Consider the following 21722-nt stretch of genomic DNA (forward strand, 5'->3'; position numbering starts at 1 on the left):
CCGTCAGCCGTAAATGAACACGATATATATATATATATATATATATATATATATATATATATATATATATATATATATGAGGTAATGAAAATTCGAGTCCTAATTATCATCATACCATTTTCTTATCACTAAAAAACACAATCGCTAATGTGAGAACAACCACATATCTCATTTATCTCATTTTTCTTGTTCTTCCATCTTGTATGTTCCAGCTGTTCAAAATCTTCGACTTAGAACTATTTGTTTTTTTTTTTTCTGAGTTGATTCGCTGAGCTAATTCATGCAACTCTATTCCTCAATATTTCATCATCTTTTGCATTCCATCTTTACTTCGTCACTCTTTTCTCTAATTATGTAATCACGTCAATCTTTTGAATTGACGCTGACGTCCTGTAATGTCCACAAGGAATTATAACACAAAGTTGACTTCCACTAAGATTCCGAGAAGAGTGTTAATTCCCTACAATGGGAGTATAAGGGTACAGTACATCAGTTATTCATAGATTTCAAAAAGGCATATGACTCGGTTAAGAGAAGTTTTATATAATATTCTTTTATTTTATTGGGTTATTTTAAGACGCTGTATCAACATGTAGGTTATTTAGCGTCTGAATGATATGAAGGTGATAATGCCAGTGAAATGAGTCCGGGGTCCAACACCGAAAGTTACCCAGCATTTGCTCGTATTGGGTTGACGGAAAAAACCTCAACCAGATAACTTGCCCCGACCGGGATTCGAACCCGGGCCACCTGGTTCGCGGCCAGACGCGCTGACCGTTACTACACAGGTGTGGACTATAATATTCTTATTGAATTTGGTATTCCCAAGAAACTAGTTCCATTAATTAAAATGTGTCTCAGTGAAACTTACAGCAGAGTCCGTATAGGCCAGTTTCTGTCTGATGTTTTTCCAATTCACTATCATCTTTACTTTTTATCTTTGCTCTAGAATATGCCATTAGGTAAGTTCAGGATAACAGACAGGGTTTGAAATTGAACGGGTTACATCAGCTTCTTGTCTATGCGGATGACATGAATATGTTAGAAGAAAATCCACAAACTATTAGGGAAAAACACGGAAATTTTACTTGAAGCAAGTAAAACGATAGGTTTGGAAGTAAATCCCGAAAAGATAAAGTATATGATTATGTCTCGTGACCAGAATATTGTACGAAATGGAAACATAAAAATTAGAGATTTATCCTTCGAAGAGGTGGAAAAATTCAAATATCTTGGAGCAAGAGTAACAAATATAAGTGACACTCGGGAGGAAATTAAGCGCAGATTAAATATGGGAAATACCTGTAATTATTCGGTTGAGAAGCTTTAGTCATCTAGTCTGCTGTCAAAAAACCTGAAATTTAGAATTTATAAAACAGTTATATTACCGGTTGTGAAACTTGGACTCTCACTTTGAGAGAGGAACAGAGATTAAGGGTGTTTGAGAATAAGGTTCTTAGGAAAATATTTGGGGCTAAGAGGGCTGAAGTTACAGGAGAATGGAGAAAGTTACACAACACAGAACTCCACGCATTGTATTCTTCACCTGACATAATTAGGAACATTAAATCCAGACGTTTGAGATGGGCAGGGCATGTAGCACGTATGGGCGAATCCAGAAATGCACATAGAGTGTTAGTTGGGAGACCGGAGGGAAAAAGACCTTTGGGGAGGCGAAGACGTAGATGGGAGGATAATATTAAAACGGATTTGAAGGAGGTGGGGTATGATGATAGAGACTGGATTAATCTGGCTCAGGATAGGAACCGATGCGGGCGTATGTGAGGGCGGCAATGAACCTGCGCGTTCCTCAAAAGGCATTTGTAAGTAAGTATTATTATCATCTCTTCAAAAATAATATTCACCACGTTTTTATAATTTTTTGAAGACATTATTTCACACTATGACGCAGTGTCGATCTTAGACTTACTGGTATCAAGTGTTTTAAATCAGTAGTAGTGTCGAAATGGTAGAGTTTGGAGTCACGCCAGAGTATAATATTAGGAATATGGGACATGCCATATGCTCTATTGACATTCCGTAACTGTTTGTTTCTTCACCGAGAGGCACGTACTTGCAGATATATTTGCTTTCTTAATCTAGTATCAACTTTAGGTTGCTCTTTGTAACAATGGCGTCCCGTCTTGTGGAATCATCAACAGAAAGGCAAAGACCTCCCCATGAACTCCCTATCCTTTTTGTCTAAGAAAATCAGCGTTCATAGTCCTCACTCTACTATGGCGGTTATTTCGCATTACTTCGATCTTCCGACAACCCCAACACAATTTTCACTCGATTGTGAGTTAGGAGTGAACTACTGAAGCAAGATCGTAAGTTTAGAATGATATAGGAGGAACTTGCTATACTAGACGGCATTTCGGAAGGCGGTTAGCTTCTATATGCGCCGTAGCATTACTAGTATGTGACGTCACAAGCTTGTACAGTAGAACCAATCGGAATCAGTCTATAACAAGCACTTCCCGAGTTCGTTTGTTCATGTGCGAGTATTTCAATACATTGAATAAGTAAAACTAACATTTACTGTGTGCATGTAAGATAAATAAATGGAAGAAGAGACTGTAAAAAGACAAGTATTACACAAGCAGGCGCGGAAAACAGTGTTTAAGGTGTATAATTATTTTAAAAACGTTAACGAGCAGAACGCTGCCGGCCATCTTGATGCTGGCTGCAACGTTGCCAACATGCAAGAAACGACTGCAGAAGGATGTGGTGTGGGATTGAGAACCGTGCAAGGAATATTGCTAGTGAAGGAAACAGGGTTTGTTTGGTGTCATGCTTACAGTAATCAACTGCTAAGGTCATTATTGTCTTTTGATAACTTAAATTCTCTTAAATTATTTGTATTGCACGTGCGCGTGAAGTACGATGTGGCAATGTTGTACGCTGCCTTGCTCTCTCTTATCTGTCTCTCTCGACGCAAACGCTAGCAGACAACCGTCTTCCGAATTGGCGTCGACTCTAGTGTAGTATAAATCAGTGGTGATCAACTCGTGCTCTTTGTGCAAGAGTAGGCTACTCTTGGCTGCACACATGCAGTATGCAAGAGCCGATCGTGTAACTTCTGTTTTGCTCGTAAGTGCACACACTGCTTCGTAAGAGCAGCTGAGTTGATTACCACTGGTACAAACCATTAATATACTTATAACGTTTACTTCACTTCTAAATGCAGATTTTCGTATCTAGAAAAAATAATTTTATATATAATTACAATGTACAGCTATTTATGTAAATCTGTGAAACGACAAGCTTTCATTTCAAATAGTCAGTTCCAACTATCTATTTTAAGTAAATTTGATCTTAAGAAAACACATCGATTTAGATATAAATGGGGAAGTTTAAAACCAACACTGATTACATATTAGATTTCATCTTATCACTTCCAGTCACCCCCACTTTTTAAATTTCAAATTACACCCTATATCTTACGGTGTTTAACTTTAAGGGGTTAGGTACAGCTTACAGCAGTAAAATTTTGGAAATATTCAACATTTTTTTCCTCCATTACTGTATCTTATACAATAATGAAAATTAGTATGTGTAAAACACTGTCCTGCTATATGAATATATATATATATATATATATATATATATATATATATATATATATATACGATTAAAAAAATTATTTACATTTTTTTTTTCAAAATTCAGTTCATTGTGCACTGTGCTTTTACGAAGCGTTTCCCCACATGACTCAAAAACTATCCAACATTTTGTGATGAAATTTTTTGTATGTATTTGTGCATGTCATATCTACAATATGATGCAAGGTCACTTCTCTACCTTTGATAGATTGTCTGATAAAAATAAGTTCATTTTAAAAAATGATCAAATATCAGTATTTTCTTCTAACACAAAATAAAAAAAAAATATTTATTAAGAAATGTAGTTGAAAGAGAATGATGTAAACATAAGTTTCAGGAGTAAAATAAGAGAGAGAGAACATGAAAAGATAACAAGTTTATGAGTTATGAGAGAAACGCTTCATCACTGCACAGTAAACTGCTACCATTCTGAATTTTGAAAAAAAAAAAAAAAAAAAAAAAATCTTAAAAAAAATGTATGTTTCCAAAAATTTTACTGCTGTAAGCTGTACCTAACCTCTTAATTGTGGAATAAGTCCTTATCTGTCAATGCTAGAAAAGGTGGATTCCATCGATCTGTTTACCAGTAAGGTACCTACACAATTCTAAGATGAAGTCACAAATAGTTGTTATAAATGTCACCACTGACTTCGATGCACATGGAAATAATAGGTACGTGTAGCTCTTCTGAGGTCGTTTAGGGGTGTCTTTCAAGAGATCAGCACTATTCGTAATTGGAGGGACCAATTCGTCTCTTGTGTTTGCCTTTTCTTTGTAGGCTTTGCTTTTCATCTATTCCCAGAGACAATAGTCTAAAGGACTAAGGTCTAAGGTCATTGGTGGCCAATCAACGTGATCACTGATCTATCGTTCAGTGAATGTTAGATTTAGATGGCGACGTGATACCTGACGGCTATAACGTGCAGGTGCTCTGTCATGCTGGAAGATTATGCCCATCCTTGTAGCTAAAGAAACCTCCAATATTAGTGGAAGCTCGTTTTTCAGAACGTTGGATGCAAATTATTAATAGAATTTAAATAATTAATAAAAAATCAATAAGTCATTTGTCTCCCATTTATGTTTTTTGCAAGACTTTTTATGCGTAACATTCAAAACAGCTCATAATAGGCTATATTAGTATCCCCTAAAACATTTATAATTTTTCTGAAGCAGCTGTATACTCGTATTGCTTTGTGTACCAGATATACTTTTTCTGTTAAATTTGTATCGCTATTACTGTTGAATCATACCTAAACTTTTCGTATTTCTCGTACTTTAAAAATACCGGTGACAGCTTTATGCCTCTGAACCAAGTCTGATAGCAATGAACAACAAATTTTTACTTTTTATCTTGCTCCGAAATAAAAATAGGTGAATATTACTAATATGTGTGCCCTAAATCTGAATTTAAAATTCAAATTGTCCCATCACGTACCATTTTCCGGGGAAAATGAATTGAATTTTTTATAACAAAACATTTGTTTTTAATTTTTCACTGCGACTGATAAAATTACAACACACTAAGGATTCAAAATTCTTCATAATATTTTATAATGTGTACTGGATACAAAATGATGTGACATAGTTTAAAACACAACAACAATAAAAATATTTCATGCGCATAATGAGAAAAATCTCGGAATTTGAACTTATCATTTAAAAGCATTTTCTGGATAACTTCTGTTCATAGCTAGACCGGGACTGTATTTTACAAGGAATCAAAAGTAGTCTGCAAGCATGCTGGATGACGATTTTCCTTTATATCGCCTTTCCATTTCAGATATTTCTTAATGAAATCTTTCCCCATGCTCGTCGCTTACCGCTCTAAAGTTAGGAGGAAAGAAATCCAAATGAGAATGTAAAAAGTATATTTTGAGAGACATATTACACTCCATTTTGTCATATGCACTTAACATGGTTTCCACAACAAGTTCTATGTATATCTCTACCCTAGAATTTTCAAGGAAATTTAAGGAAACATCTTTGAAAGCGCGCCATGCCATTCTTTCTGTAGCGGAAAGCTTTTTTCTCAAACAAAGGATAAACCATAACTTTGTGAATTTGTGGACCATGAAAATGCCCTCTTTTAATTTGCCTTCACTCAATTTTTCCTTTAAATACTGAAAACCACACCCTTGTTTGTTCATTGGGTAGACCTCACTTTGAACTGTTATGAAATTTACTTAATAGAAGGGACCAATATCTGTTTATTTATTAGAGGTACAAAATAACATGCCAACAACCATAAGAAATCTGAAATAAGTCATAAACTCATAAAACGCATTAGCTTTTGTTTTGGTTTATACCCCCAACCCGGGTCAGATGTTTCCTGGGGGAGCCCTTATCGAAAAGTGAAATCATAGTAGCTTGTATCTTAAAAACCTTACGTGATACAAGAAAAGAGATGCATTTTCGGATTCAGCAGATATCAAGCCATAAGGGACACATTGTTATAAGTCGGAGCAAAATTCTTGTTGCTCAGTGTAATCGGAACCTGGATGACAAGAGACAACACGTCACTTCCGGTTCGTCCGATCAAAGACATTAAACAAGTGCGGGAAAACAGGATGTAAATGACTGATTCAGTGTTGTGTATTTCTTTTGATGTTGTACTAGAGAGTTTGAAGATGATAGTGATGATTTATAGTCTGATTAACGAATTAATTATTCTATTAATCGATAAATTTATATTTTTTTTTTCGAATTGATTCCGCAATTCATGCTTGGGCTAAAACTTCCAACACATGAATTTGTGAAAGAAGTGAATATGCAGAGTTTGAACATTGCGACTGCTTCTAGGGCAGCGGAATCATTGCGACCAGCTGATCGATATCGCGCTGTGCACATCACGTTTGAAAATTTAAACACTTCAGATAGGACAAGGACCAAATCCGCAGTGTGCCACGAGGTCCGACACAGCGACCTTTGATTCTTCGAAATCGAGGGTGAAAGTAAAAATAGTTTTCAATCGGAGACCCAGATTACAGATTGTGATGCTCATACTGCAGTCACGAACAGACAACCATGTTACGTAAGACTTGCTTTTCGCAGCGACTAATGGGTAAATACAAATAACAAACAGAAGATTAACATAAAAGTGGGAAGAAAACTAAAAACAAGGAAGCTCGTAAGTTGGTGTACAAGTAAACATGCCAAAGAAACACCAAGCTCGTGTATAATATATCGTCGTTGTTCCTGCAATAACTCCTAGGTGCAAAATATAAATTTTTTCAGTAGGAAGGAAAAACACATTTGTGCGAGATCGTGCGTATTTGCTTGTTTTCCGCACAGAACCAATACGCGGTAAGTGTGAATTACCACATTCAGTATTCCCAACGTAACACACATAACAATTTCCCTCTTCTTACCGCCTAAGCGCGACATTCATTTTACTGCTTTAGGCTTTTAACATATTATTTTTAGAGACGTTTAACATAGTAATAATTATACATTGGAAACTTACCACTGCAATTTCACCTAAATTGCAATGTTAATTATTGTTTTTAAATATTTGCAAAAATTAAGTAAAGTCTACTACTCCACGAAACTTATTGCATTCCTGATACAAGTAACATTAAGGAAGCCGTGAAAAAATCAACAAGATTCCAGATGCCGATGTTATTACTGAAATATGTTATATAAATAATATTGTTAAAATATTAAAATGAAAAATAAATCATTACATAACCTTACCGTTTGTTTTAAGTTCGCATTTATGGAATGGGGGAAAAAAAGACAGACGTATATCACGGCCTGCTGGAGTATAGTAAACACAGAAAACATTTTATAGCAACAATGTTGAAGAAAGATATTTTGGTTTTCCGAAGTTGCCGTCATTAAACAGAAACCAACATGGAGATTTCATTGCAACTAATTAGAAATTGGTCTTTCAGGTATGTAATAAACGACCTTCGCACAAATTATGTACGATACACGAGCGGTATGTTTGTTTTCATGTTCTCGGAAATTAAAAAAGCTCAACTACGTTTCGCTTTTTCAATCTTTCCCTCGAGCATGAAAACGTCAACATACCTCTCTTGTAACGTATATTACTATTATTCATCCTATGGCGGCCGCACATTGGAGTCTGTGAATTCTTACATTTTCGAAACAAAGAAATATAATTACATATAGGAGATTTTATTATTTGCTGTATCACTATTTAAAAAGGCATATGACTCTGTTAAGAGAGAAGTTTTATATGATATTCTTATTGAATTTGGTATTCCCAAGAAACTAGTTCGATTAATTAAAATGTGTCTCAGTGAAACGTACAGCAGAGACCGTATTGGTCAGTTTCTGTCAGATGCGTCTCCAATTCACTGTGGGCTAAAGCAAGGAGATGTACTATCACCTTTACTTCTTAACTTTGCTCTAGAATATGCCATTAGCAAAGTTCAGGATAACAGAGAGGGTTTGGAATTGAACGGGTTACATCAGCTGCTTGTCTATGTGGATGACGTGAATATGTTAGGAGAAAATCCACAAACGATTAGGGAAAACACGGGAATTTTACTTGAAGCAAGTAAAGAGATAGGTTTGGAAGTAAATCCAGAAAAGATAAAGTATATGATTATATCTCGTGACCAGAATATTGTACGAAATGGAAATATAAAAATTGGAAAATTTATCCCTTGAAGAGGTGGAAAAATTCAAATACCTGGGAGCAACAGTAACAAATATAAATGATACTCGGGAGGAAATTAAACACAGAAAAAAATTCGGTTGAGAAGCTTTTATCATCCAGTCTGCTGTCAAAAAATCTGAAAGTTAGAATTTATAAAACAGTTATATTACCGGCTGTTCTATATGGTTGTGAAACTTGGACTCTCACTTTGAGAGAGGAACATAGGTTAAGGTGTTTGAGAATAAGGTGCTTAGGTAAATATTTGGGGCTAAAAGGGATGAAGTTACAGGAGAATGGAGAAAGTTACATAACGCAGAACTGCACGCATTGTATTCTTCACCTGACGTAATTAGAAACATTAAATCCAGACGTTTGAGATGGGCAGGACATGTAGCACGTATGGGCGAATCCAGAAATGCATATAGAGTGTTAGTTGGGAGGCCGGAGGGAAAAAGACCTTTGGGGAGGCCGAGACGTAGGTGGTAAGATAATATTAAAATGGATTTGAGGGAGGTGGGATATGATGATAGAGACAAGATTGATCTTGCTCAGGATAGGGACCAATGGCGGGCTTATGTGAGGGCGGCACTGAACCTTCGGGTTCCTTAAAAGCCAGTAAGCAAGAAAGTATGTATCTCTATTTAAGTTATTTAATAGAGAAAAAATCTGGAAAGCGATAAAGTGGTAAAAATGCTGATAAAATTCATGTTCTGGGAATAATAAGTTAATTAAGTAGTAAAATATCGCTGCAATCGAAAAGTATTGGGAATAAATTTGAATAAGGAACAAAAAAAAGTTTCCTTCCCAGGTACGATTCGAACCACGAAAGTCTTAGTTACCAGTCTATCGTGCTCGAGAGTGAAGAACAGGGCTCTGAAATCAGCTACAAGAGTCGGTCCGGTTTTTTTGCCACTACTGTACATTAAAATATACAAAGAGCGCTGCAAAGTGGTGACCGTTATTTTTACTGAACTGAATTATAAATTTATTATAACTACAATTATTAGAATCAGGAAACTACAAAAATATATATCCCCCTATGAGCAAACGTTCGTATTCGGGAATTAAAAAGCGCATTGTAGATAAGCAGAAAGAAGACAAAATAAACAATTAACATAAGCAATAAAATAGCACAGATTACAAAAACAAGAGCCTATAATATGATAAAAAGCAATCACAATTGAAAAAAGTTTAAAACCAATATTCACAAATACTATATACGACTCATATTAAGCAATTTTATTATTTATCTAACCCTATGTTAAGTTCCCTTAACAATTTCTTTAATTTTCAGTTTAAATTTAATCATACTTATGTTAGCTAAAACAGAGTACTGAGAAATTAATTTTTTTTGTATAGATTTAAGTCATTGTTGAAGTCATGTTTCATACCAGCAGCCGTTGAACTTTTATGTTCTGTGAAATGAAATAATACTACTCAACATACCAATGAACCAACATGATTACAAAGAACAACTAAACACAATCAAATACAGGGACATCATTTTATTTTTACTTCAATTTTTATTGTACCTGAGGTTTTTAATTTACTTCACTCCCACCCCTTCTACTAATAAAGTTCCAACTGTCCTCTACACACAGATCCAAGACCGCATATAGTAAAGAGCACTGAGTTAGTGAGTATAGTACGTTCCAGAAATATGTTCGCGTTTTCCAGTGACGAAAGAGCTTTCAATATTGAATCATATTTTCGCACAGGTACTGTCCGTGTGCCTACGTCGCATCCCTATTTCCTCCACCTGCTTCTGTTCTTAATACAGTAGGCCTACTGTAATAAAATTAAACAAAAACTTAATGAAAATTATCGAACTCAAAATTGCGATATTTCCTAGTTTACGTAAATGGATGAAGTACTTTTCTTCCCACCTATATCTATTAGAGTGATTTGTTTGTGTTTTACGCCAGTATCATCGAACTACAGCCGTGAAAGGGGGGTAGCAATCTCTGTTTCCGTTTCTCTAAAGGTATAGGCAGGTTAATATTAAAAATGTTAGTGAAAATAAAATGATGTCCCTGTACATATCACAAGAAAACGGATACAACCCCAACATAATAGACAACATAATATGCAAGACAAAACATCACAAAAAAACATAAGAATACAACACAAACACAAGAACACAAAAAGTACATCACACTAACATACGAAAACAAAAACACACACAAGATTGCAACCTCATTCAAGAAATTAAATTACAACATCGCATACAGAACAAATAACACTACAAAAACATCTCAACACACAAACAACACAAATAAACGAATACAAACACACAGGCGAATACAAACTCAAATGTAACACCTGCAACAACTTCTGTATAGGACAGACAGGCAGATCATTTCAAACACGTTACAAAGAACACATCACAGCCATAACAAAATTACAAAACACTTCCACATATTCAGAACACATCACAAATGCTAACCACACCTGCAGAAACATCAACACAGACATGGAAATACTACACATCCAACCAAAAAGCCAGAAACTAAACACACTAGAACAATATGAAATATACAGACACACAAAAACACACCCCAATGAAATTCTCAACACAAAACTCAATTTCAGAACACACACACTCTTTGACTCCACATTACACTACACAAACACACCCCCACAGGAAACAAAACAAGAGACGCCAAGACCAGCAACGACCAGTTCTGAAGAAGACCAATAGGAGGTCGAAACATGCAAATCAGGTACGATAGAATTTAACACAAGAAAGTCATATAATACATATTCCCAAGTGATACAGTGTTGAAAGTTGTGTAATCAAGATGTATAGAAATAAGACGTTTCTTCTATAATTATACTACTGTGTGTTGAAAATGTTCTTGTTTTTATAAAAGAGAGGTAATAATGTATATTTATATATCTTCTCTAATTTGGAAACGTTAAAATCCGATTAAAGAAGTTTAGTCCTGTAATCAACAGACATTTTCAGAAAAATTTGGATTATTCTCTTTTGTAGTAAATCCAGCGGCTTTCTTATGGGTTTAGAATCCTGTCCCAACCAACAGTGCCCTAACGTAATACAGATTGCACCAAGGATAAATCAATTAATCTTAAAATATTAATAGGAAAGTAAGAACTAGGTATTTCCGCATTCTTCCTTTTTCTTGTCTTACTGCTTCTCCATTTCCTTCTTCATTTGTTTCTCAATTTATCCTTTTTTCTTTTCCTTTTCGTTTCCCTCGATTTGTATACACTTATTTTTTCTTTTTCTGTCACCGGCGTAGCTCATACAGTAAGGAGTTGAACTCCGTATTCGAATCTACACTTAACGTGAATTTCAATCCCGTTTGGGCTGGTTAACTCGTTGGGTCTTTTCCGAGATATTCCCAAAGTCTGTGAGGCGAATGCCACATGACTTCATAGCGAATAACTACTGAGACTTAAGGCTGGTTCACAATAAACCGGTAACTGAAACGACAACGAGAACGGAAATATTGTTAAAATAAATGTATTTAAATTTGAGTATTCACAATTAACTGTTGTGAATACTCACATTTAAATATATTTATTTTAACATTATTTCCGTTCTCGTTGTCGTTTTCTTTCCCTGTTTATTGTGAACCAGCCTTTATTTTCCCAAATACTGTTACCTCGCTATTACCAATCTGTTACTTGGTTTGAATCCTACCTTCGTGAACGTCAACAATGTGTCATTGCATGCGATTATTCTTCAAAATGGTGTGTCGTGAAATCTGGAATTCAACAATGATCAGTTCATGATCTATATTAATGACGTGACTAATATGATAAAACACTGCAGGTACCAAATGTATGCTGACGACTTGCAAATTTATTTGCATTTCCACCCTGACGAGACTAGTGACGCAGTAAACAAAATAAACGAAGATTTGAATTCAATTTCACTGTGGGCAGACAAATTTGGATTGAGGTTAAATCCAGAGAAATCGCAAGCAATCGTAATGGGACATAATCGTCTACGAAGCACTCTTGATAGTAGTACTATACCACATATAATATTGAATGGGATTATTGTTAAATACAGTGAAACAGTTAAAAATCTTGGCATTTTTATGGATAGCGATCTAAATTGGAACACTCAAGTAACACACATTTGCAAAAACATATTTTCTCAACTCCACTCCTTGTTCCATATGAAAGAATTTCTACCACTTAGTCTAAAAAAGAATCTTATTCAGACGCTTGTAATGCCCCATTTTGATTATTGCGATTCCCTGCTAAATAATGTAAGTTCACTCTTAGCTGAGACACTACAACGTGTTCATAATGTGTGCATACGATTCATCTGCAATACCCGTAAATTTGACCATATAACTGACCATGAAAGTAACTGGAAAGAGGGTCCCTCCAGTTACTTTCATGGGTGCGTTTGAAGGAACGAAGAACAATACATTCACTGTCTCTTCTTTTTAGAATCATGCATACTTCTCCTCCGAATTATCTGTTATCGCGCTTTCAATTTCTTACAACTTTTCGAAACCGACATCAAGCACTTCTTTCTATCCCTCATCATAGAGAGTCTTTATACTCATCTTCCTATACTGTAGAAATACCTCGTCTCTGGAATTCGTTACCTAATGACGTCAGGGACTGCCGGACTTTATCACAATTCAAAATTAAATTGGAAAATTTTGTCTTAGTTAATGTTTTTAGGTATTGCTAGAAGTATTGATTTGTGTTTTTTTTTCTTTTTCTTTTTTAATCTAGATTAAAATTGCAAGTTTCTTGTTTATGTTAGTTAATTAGTTAGGATACAATTAATTATGATACTTAATCACTCATTTAAAGTTTGTGTGACTGCAACCTGTGTATATTCTTGTGTGGCTTTACTTTGTTTATAGTGTTCTCTCTCTCTCTCTATTTTTTTTGTGTAGCTTTATTTTGTATATAGCGTACCGTATTTTTTCTCCGTTTTTCTATATTATTGTATTTGTATTCCTGGTGTTGTGGAAGAGAAGGCCTGATGGTCTTAACTACACCAGAATAAATAAATAAATAAATCCTACCCACCGACCCTGAATAACCTCGCAGTACATACAGCGTCGTTAAACAACCGATTAAAAAGTCATTAGATCTCTTTTTGTGCAAAGCTAGCAGCCCGTGTAATTCCACAGCCTAAAACATCAGCTCCCTCGGAGGTATCCATTACAATTGAAATTGTAGATGTGTGAGACTCCCGGGCGTCCTTGAGTGGAATAGGCGTTGTCGCTGGACATCCTGAATTGCAGTGACGTCCCTCTCATTCATCGTGTAGCGGTCTACAAGCTAGCCCACGCGCTCGCGTATGTGTGTGTGTGTAGTGCTTAGTGCTTACGTATCGTTATCTCGAGGTGTCCAAACAGTATTTTTTCATAGTCAGTGCTGTGTCAGTGCAAATACACAAACTGCGACTACGGTGAGTACCTGTGTGACAACCATGCCTTTGTGCGCCGCGACCTTGTAGGCGCCAGAAAATCATATTCGTTGCTTGGAGATTTATCACGGACTTTCGTACTTTCTACCGAGAATTTCTATGATAGGCCTATGTGTGTGTGTGTGTGTGTGTGTCTATATATATATATATATATATATATATATATATATATATATATACTGTATAAAAAAATCGTGTTTGCTACAAGTTATAAATTTCAACTGTGTATACTGTACTAGCTAAAACTTGATTCATTTGAAAAAAAAAAAAAACTGGGAAAATTTCAGTGTACGGATTCCTCACTGTCAATTATATCTTAAAATACTAAAAACAGCAGATTTGTCTGCGTTTGTCGAATGCGCGTCATCATGCTTACGAAATAGTAATATGCGTTACAAGAGCGGTATGTTGAAGTTTTCATGTTCGAGGAAAAGTTTGAAAAAGCGAAACGTAGTTGAGCTTTTTTAATTTCCGAGAATTGAAAGAAAACATACCGCTCGTGTATCGTACATTATTTTGTGCGAAGATCGTTTATTACATACCTGAAAGAGGAATTTCTAATTAGCTGCAATGAAATCTCCATCTTGGTTTCTGTTCAATGACGGCAAATTTGCAAAACAAAAATATCTATCTTCAACATTGTTGCTTTAAAATGTTTTCTGTGTTTACTTTATTCCAGCAGGCCGTGATATACGTCTGTCTTTTTTTTCCCCCAGTCTATGATGAGTCTGGAATCTTGTTGATTTTTTCACGGCTTCCTTAATGTTGCTTGCATCACGAATGCAGTAACTTTAGTGGAGTTGTAGAGTTTACTTAATTTTTGCAAATATTTAAAAACAATCATTAATAATGCAATTTAGGTGAAATTGCAGTGGTAAGTTTTCAATTTATAATTATTACTATATTGAACGTCTCTAAAAATAATATGTTAAAAGCCTAAAGCAGTAAAATCCATATGTCACTTAAGCGGTAAGAAGAGGGAAATTGTTATGTGTGTTAGGTTGGAAATACTGAATGTGGAATTTTAGACTTTCCGCAGATTGGTTTTGTGCGGAAACCAAGCAAATACGCACGATCTCGCACAAAGGCACTTTTCAGTGCCAATAATTTATTTTGTGTGCACAAGGTTGGAATTTTGAAGTAACAGGGAAAGGAAAGAATCCGTGTTCTGAAATGTATACAAAAATCTTCCTTCCTCTTTCTTCACAGAAAAAAAAAAGTTCCATGTAAAGTTAACATTTTGTGTTATAATCAGAAGCGGTATTTAAGGAGATTAATTTTATCATTTGTGTTTTTTAATATTGTTGTCGGCGGAGACTATTGAAGATTGATTTGTACTCTTGGCGGAGATCAATGGAAATTTTTGAAAATCGTCGTTGTTCCTGCAATAACTCCTATGTGACATATTTATCGATTTTAAGATTTTTGCTCTATTAAATAACTTAAATAGTGATACAGAAAATAATAAAATCTCCTATATGTAATTATATTTCTTTGTTTCGAAAATGTAAGAATTCACAGTCTCCTATGTACAGCTGCTAAGGAAGAATAAATGTGTTTTTTTCTTTCTACTGAAAAATTTTATATTTTGCACATAGGAGTTATTGCAGGGACAAAGACGATATACAGTTATTTTGGAATTGGAGTGTTAACTCAGTATGATTATTACTTTCCAAATAATTAATATTAAAGTTTCATTGGATCCTGGTAAAGGTGCGGTATGGCCAATAGACAGTTTTTGTTAGATTGAGACTGTATTTAACACACATTAATTAAAAACGAAAAAAAAAAAAAAGACTTGCAGCCCTCAAATTAACACTAAAATTATTAGAGAAATGTTGAATTCTCCGTCTTTTGAGTTCACTAATGTAATCAGAACACCTGGAATACTATGTAATGTAGCCTACTTGAATATATAACAAATTCAAGTGAAAAAAAAAAAATCTGAAAAAAAAATTCAGAATATGAAATTCGCTATAAAACGTCGCAATAGTAATAATTCGCGAATGTGTTCATATTTTGCTATTAGAACTCTATTTCGCGATTTTTCGCAGTTGTTTTATCCTCATATTATTAATCAGAATCACTTAATACGTAAAGATTAGTAACAATCTATTGTATATCTATTATGTCGTGATTTTCGCGATCGTCATAAATTCCCGGTCCTGTATATTATTAGTGTGATATAATTAGTCTTGTCTCAAATAAATTGTGAGCAATCACTGTACAAAATTTGCGGTATCTCTCTCTCCACAAATTCTCAAACCACCCAATTAACTTTGACAAAATTTAGCCAAAATTATCTTTTCAGTTCAAAGGAAAAAAATCGACTTCTTTACCTATACGACATCTTCTTCCGGGTGACAAGTATAGTAATCTGAATCTTAAATGGATTGGATCTAAAAGGGGGTATTTATTCTGTTAGTAGCAAAGTACGAAATTTAGGGCCGATTGTACAAACCATTTAATCTTAAATTAGAGGTTAAATTGATCCTCGTTCTAGCTGAACTTGGAATTTTGTGCTGTATAAAGTCTAATTTGTCTCAAACTAAAGTCAACTTTGACTGAAGAAATTTCTCCATTAAGTTAGATGATCCAAGTTCAGTTATTTCTTTTCTGTTTGAAATATAAGAGTGGCAGATTGTGCAAATAGAATAACCATTATTATTAATATTAATAGATATGGTAGGTACATTTATATATATATATATATATATATATATATATATATATATATATATATATATCTTTTTCAATTCCTTGCCTTAATACACAAACATTCTTATATTTTATAAGGCTCTATCGCGTTCAGCAGTATCAAATAACATAACCTATAATTATATTATGTTTATAACAACCATTAATTATTAATGGATATTTTTTTTACTTGCTTATTTAACGACGCTGTATCAACTACGAGGTTATTTAGCGTCGATGGGATTGATGATTGCGATATGGTATTTGGCGAGATGAGGCCGAGGATTCGCCATAGATTGCCTGACATTTGCCTTACGGTTGGGGAAAACCTCGGAAAAACCCAACCAGGTAATCAGCCCAAGCGGGAATCGAACCCGCGCCCGAACGCAACTCCGGATCGGTAGGCAAGCGCCTTAGCCGACAGAGCTACGCCGGTGGCATTAATGGATATGATAGGTACATTCATAAATGTTCAATTAACTGTATTACTAAACGAAAATTGTCGTTTTATAAAGCTTTATTATGTTTAGCAGTATCAAACACTATAACATGATAACAATTTGGAGAACAGTCAATCTTCTTCTTATTGTCCGTCATTATTTACAAAGCACAAAACAAACCAGTGTCTCCAACAGAGTGTACGGAAAGTCGCCAAAAACTAGTTAGAAAGTAGCTAGATTTCTCATTATTAACAAAGAAAGATTAAATTTTGTCACTATGGGGTGCTAAAAAGGTCGCTAAATACCTATTTAAGCAATATAAATGTTAAAAAAAATTGTCGTTGAAAAAGAGTTAAAGTCGCTAGATTGGCAACACTGAACAAACCTGTAAAACATGGTCCGCGCATAACATACTTCGCCTGTTTATGCGATGTTGCCAAATCCTTTTCACGTGAACTTAGATTGCATTTGAACCAAGGTAATTTGATCGCAGAAAAGTTTTATACAATAGAAGTGTCTGAACTCGGTTCACTTTCCGATCTTCGATCAAAGTTGATCTTTAGTTAGGGAGTTTTATATAATTGGGCCTTAGGGTTTTACATTTAATATACTGTAAATATAAAAATATTTGCGAAAGCTCGAAATTCGGACTTTGGCCTTTATAACACAGTCAAAACTTAACTTTTGTCAGTACAAACTGAAATCATCCGAACTCTGATATTATATTCTCATTAGTGGTGGTGGTGTTTGTAGTAGTATTTATTCCAAATTTATAAACCCTATTTTACTTGAAGTATATTAGGGTTGAAGTTTAAACTAATCATAACAACAAATGTATATTTATAGATTAATCATAACAAATAGACACATATAGGGCGGGAGGAGTACACGTGCAAATATTTTTAGAGATAATAGGGGATAGTATCACAGTCTAGTATATACAGTCACGAAGCTCAATACCTAGTAAATATGCATCCATAGATAGTTGCTCACCACTAGGATCGCTACTATCGCCCCATTACAGACAATGCGAAATAGTACCGGCACAGTCTATTGTTCCTAGCACCCTCAAAACTCAAGCTTCGTGACTGTATATACTAGACTGTGATAGTGTACTGAACAAAATTATGTAACAAATTTCTCATCCTTCGAAGTTATAGTCTACACCTGTGGAGTAACGGTTAGAGCGTCTAGCCGCGAAACCAGGTGGCCCGGGTTCGATTCCCGGTCGGGGCAAGTTACCTGGTTGAGGTTTTTTCTGGGGTTTTCCCTCAACCCAATATGAGTAAATGCTGGGTAACTTTCCGTGTTGGACCCCAGACTCATTTCACCGGCATTATCACCTTCATCTCATTCAGACGCTAAATAACCTGAGATGTTGATAAAGCGTCGTAAAATAACCTATTAAAATAAAAGAAAATCGAAGTTATTTTTTTAGACATTAAAAAAATACCATACTTCCAGACGATTTGTTTTCTTTACGAACGCCTCACTGAGGTCTAAGCTTGTGGGGGTTGTCTACTGTCCAGGCTTACCATGAAGGTTTTTGTGGTGTAACAGATTATCAAATAGTTTATCGCGTATCCAAACACAATCGCCTTGGTGAATCCGGATAAACGAATAATGGTGGGATACTCATATATCGCTCACAGAAAGGCACTGCAAAAAGGAAATAAACTATAATTATGACCGATTCTCCGTTATTTTAAACCTACCAGAAATAAACTACAGCGACAGATAGGTTTGGAAGCAGCATATATGAGCTTTACAAGAACAAATTTTGGAATATCATTAAGAGAAAATCAAGGGTGAAGAAATTAGAACGCAATTGGGAAAGGAAACATGATTCAGGAAATAAAAAAAAAATGTAAAGCAGAATGGAAACCATGGTCATACTCATTAGTAGATTTTCAACAAGCGGAAACAAAACGATCAAAAATGGGATGGACGAACCATTAGCTACAATGTTTAGCATCGAACCGACTTTTGGCCCAACCTTTGGAATGGCAGCAGCAGAAAAAGAAGAAGAAGAAGAAGAAAACAATTCTAGCGTGATCAGGATGAAAGTGAACAAGTTTTGAACTCAAGACTTCTCTATTATCTGTCCGAGGTTTAAATTCTGAGCTACCGGAACTGCTTGCAAAAAATTAGTTGAAAATAATATGTACAGCAGTGGCAAAAAAAAAAAAAACCGGACCGACTCTTGTAACTGATTTCAGAGCCTTGTTCACTCCAGAGCACGATAGACTGGTAACTAAAACTTTCGTGGTTCGAATCCTGCCTGTGAAGGAAACTTTTTTTTTTTTTGTTCCTTATTCATATTTATTCCCAATGCTTTTCGATTGCAGCGATATTTTACTACTTAATTAACTTATTATTTCTAGAACATGAATTTTACCAGCAATCGAAAAGTATTGGGAATAAATTTGAATAAGGAACAAAAAAAGGTTTCCTTCCCAGATAGGAATCGAACCACGAAAGTCTTAGTTACCAGTCTATCGTGCTCTGGAGTGAACAAGGCTCAGAAATCAGCTACATGGGTCGGTCCGTTCTTTTTTTTTTTTTTTTTTTTTTTTTTTTTTTTTTTTTTTTTTTTGCCACTACTGTACATTAACTAAACTGCACAGGCATGCTTTTGCTGTTAATAATTCAACAAACCTTCGAGTTGTGTGATTTGGCTTTGTTATAAATCCTTCTAAATAAGTAACTTTAGTTTGAAACAAAATAATCAAACGTTCTTTTATTGTAAAAATATCGTCTCCTTCTAATTGACAAGTAAGGCTTTACATCGGTGAGGAAATTCTGACAAACGATTCTAAATTCCGTACTACTGTATACCACATTGTAATCGCCACAGCAGCACAGTCCATTAGCAAGAGTAGTTGTCTCGTTCGTGAAGGCTAGCTTGCTTGACATACCCGTATCTGATCCTGCGGTTCATCGTCACTGTCAAGGACTCTCGTTCCTGACCCGTTACAGCGGGGATTATGGCCTACTAGACAGAAATTATCTCTAGTTAGAACTCAGCACCACCAAGCCATGTACAGTCGAACTTAAGTCGAACTTCTGTAACTCGATTTATCGATACCGGTACCTCAAAGTAATAACTTTAATTTCTGGAAGGAATCGTATATAATTTACACGTAATGTTTTTTTTCTATAGCTCGAAGTTCTGTTATTCGATTTTTTCGATATCTCGATAAATATCTCTCTTTCCAGTAGGAAATACAATGACAATGAAAGTTATGTAGTCTACGCATATGTAAGTAAAATTGAACGAGATGAAATACCATGTTTAGCATTGTACATTACTAGTTTCCTTCCTTTGAAAGTTTCTTCTCCAGGAATCAACTCATTAGTACTAATCCTACCCCTGCCAATCATCCGTACCGTAACGGTATAATACAGTATGCGCCGAAACAAACAGTACTGAACATGTTTATTGAACTGAAAATTTATACAATACAGTATATAGTAAACATGAAGAAACAGTTTTACTTTACTTCATTTTATAAATAATGATGTAAAGCTTCTCAAAATGGTTAAGAACGAAGATATTTTTGCAATGAATATATCTTTTTTCATATTTCTCCAAAATAAATTCCATATATTTTAAACTTTTCCTGGTATTGTGTCGGCCTCAAGTTATGAGTTATCAAAAAATACATACATACATACATACATACATACATACATACATACATACATACATACATACAGGTTTGCCCATGGGCAGATCTTTTCACTGCAAACGCAATATTCTCAAATCTTTCCTATTTTCTGTAGGGTTACCATCCGTCCGGCAAAAGGAGGACATGTCTTTTTTAATCATTTTATCCTGTCCGACAGGCATTTTAAAAAAATTTGAAATGTCCGGGATTTCGCATTTCAACTAGAATTAATATTAATATTGAATAATGTGCGATATTATGCATAGATATCTAAACAAATGGTGAAAATCTATGAAAGAATTTAACTGCTTTCAATGGTTGAAGCTGGAGCACATAAGAAAATAACATTAAATATGATGGTCTAAATGAGGGATTGGAAAGCAATGGTGGATCATTAATGTTTAGGTGAGGGGTTTGGACTTTTTCCATTGCTGGTTGTCACAATCAAAAAATTAAGACAACGTTTCGAAGGGTGGTTCTCCCTTCGTCTTCAGATGGAAGGTAGGAGAGAAAGGAAAAAACCTACTGTTGGGATCGTTTTTTTTTTTTTCCTTTTTTACCTTCTTGTATTTTCTATGAGGTATCATAACACTTGTTCACATTTTTTTAGTTCCCCGCCCCCTCCTTTTGTGTGTCTTTCATCAATTTTTTAGCCACTTCACGCCCATCTTTTTTTATTCCGTTTGGTTTAGTGCCAACATACTGCTAATGACTTCGGGTCTTTCTTAATTAGAATCTCCACCGAAGCCAGGAATCAATCGATCAGTCATACAGAATAGCTGTACGTAACGATCCCAACAGTAGGTTTTTTTCCTTTCTCACCTTCCTTCCACCTGAAGACGAAGGGAGAACCACCCTTCGAAACGTTTTGTCTTAATTTTTTGATTGTGACAACCAGCAATGGAAAAAGTCCAAACCCCTCACCTAAACATTAAATATGATGACCTATTGAATGCATTGAATTCTTACATTCTAAAAATCTCACTATTCATGATTGTAAGCTATTTTATCAATTTTGTTCTACAATGTACAAATATATGCCAATCAAGTTAATTTGGACAAAGATTTAAGTTTAGATAAACAATGGTGCAAATTCTTCAATTCCAATAGTTCTGCGAGCACTGAAACTTTCTCAGAACTCTTAAAAATATGTCAATTCTATTTATTTATCCCAAGTCACAATGGAAGTGTTGAGAGAGTATTTCGCCTTATATCGCATGCTAACGGAGATAGTTAGAGGTATCATCATGT

General features: G+C 35.0%; 1 protein-coding gene across 2 annotated transcripts in view; it reads left to right on the plus strand.

The window, feature by feature from the left end:
- glob1 (globin 1) overlaps positions 1-21722 on the plus strand; it is a 59839-nt gene that overhangs the window by 5524 nt on the left and 32593 nt on the right. The window contains exon 1 of one of the 2 annotated variants that reach the window (XM_069828964.1): positions 13491-13645. The exons of the other annotated variant lie outside the window; for it this stretch is intronic. The gene's annotated coding sequence lies outside the window, so the exon portion shown is untranslated. Of the gene's footprint in view, positions 1-13490; positions 13646-21722 lie in introns of those variants that run through there. 2 annotated transcript variants of the gene reach the window in all.

This window comes from Periplaneta americana, chromosome 6, assembly GCF_040183065.1.
Source record: "Periplaneta americana isolate PAMFEO1 chromosome 6, P.americana_PAMFEO1_priV1, whole genome shotgun sequence".
Classification (NCBI taxonomy): Eukaryota; Metazoa; Arthropoda; class Insecta; order Blattodea; family Blattidae; genus Periplaneta; species Periplaneta americana.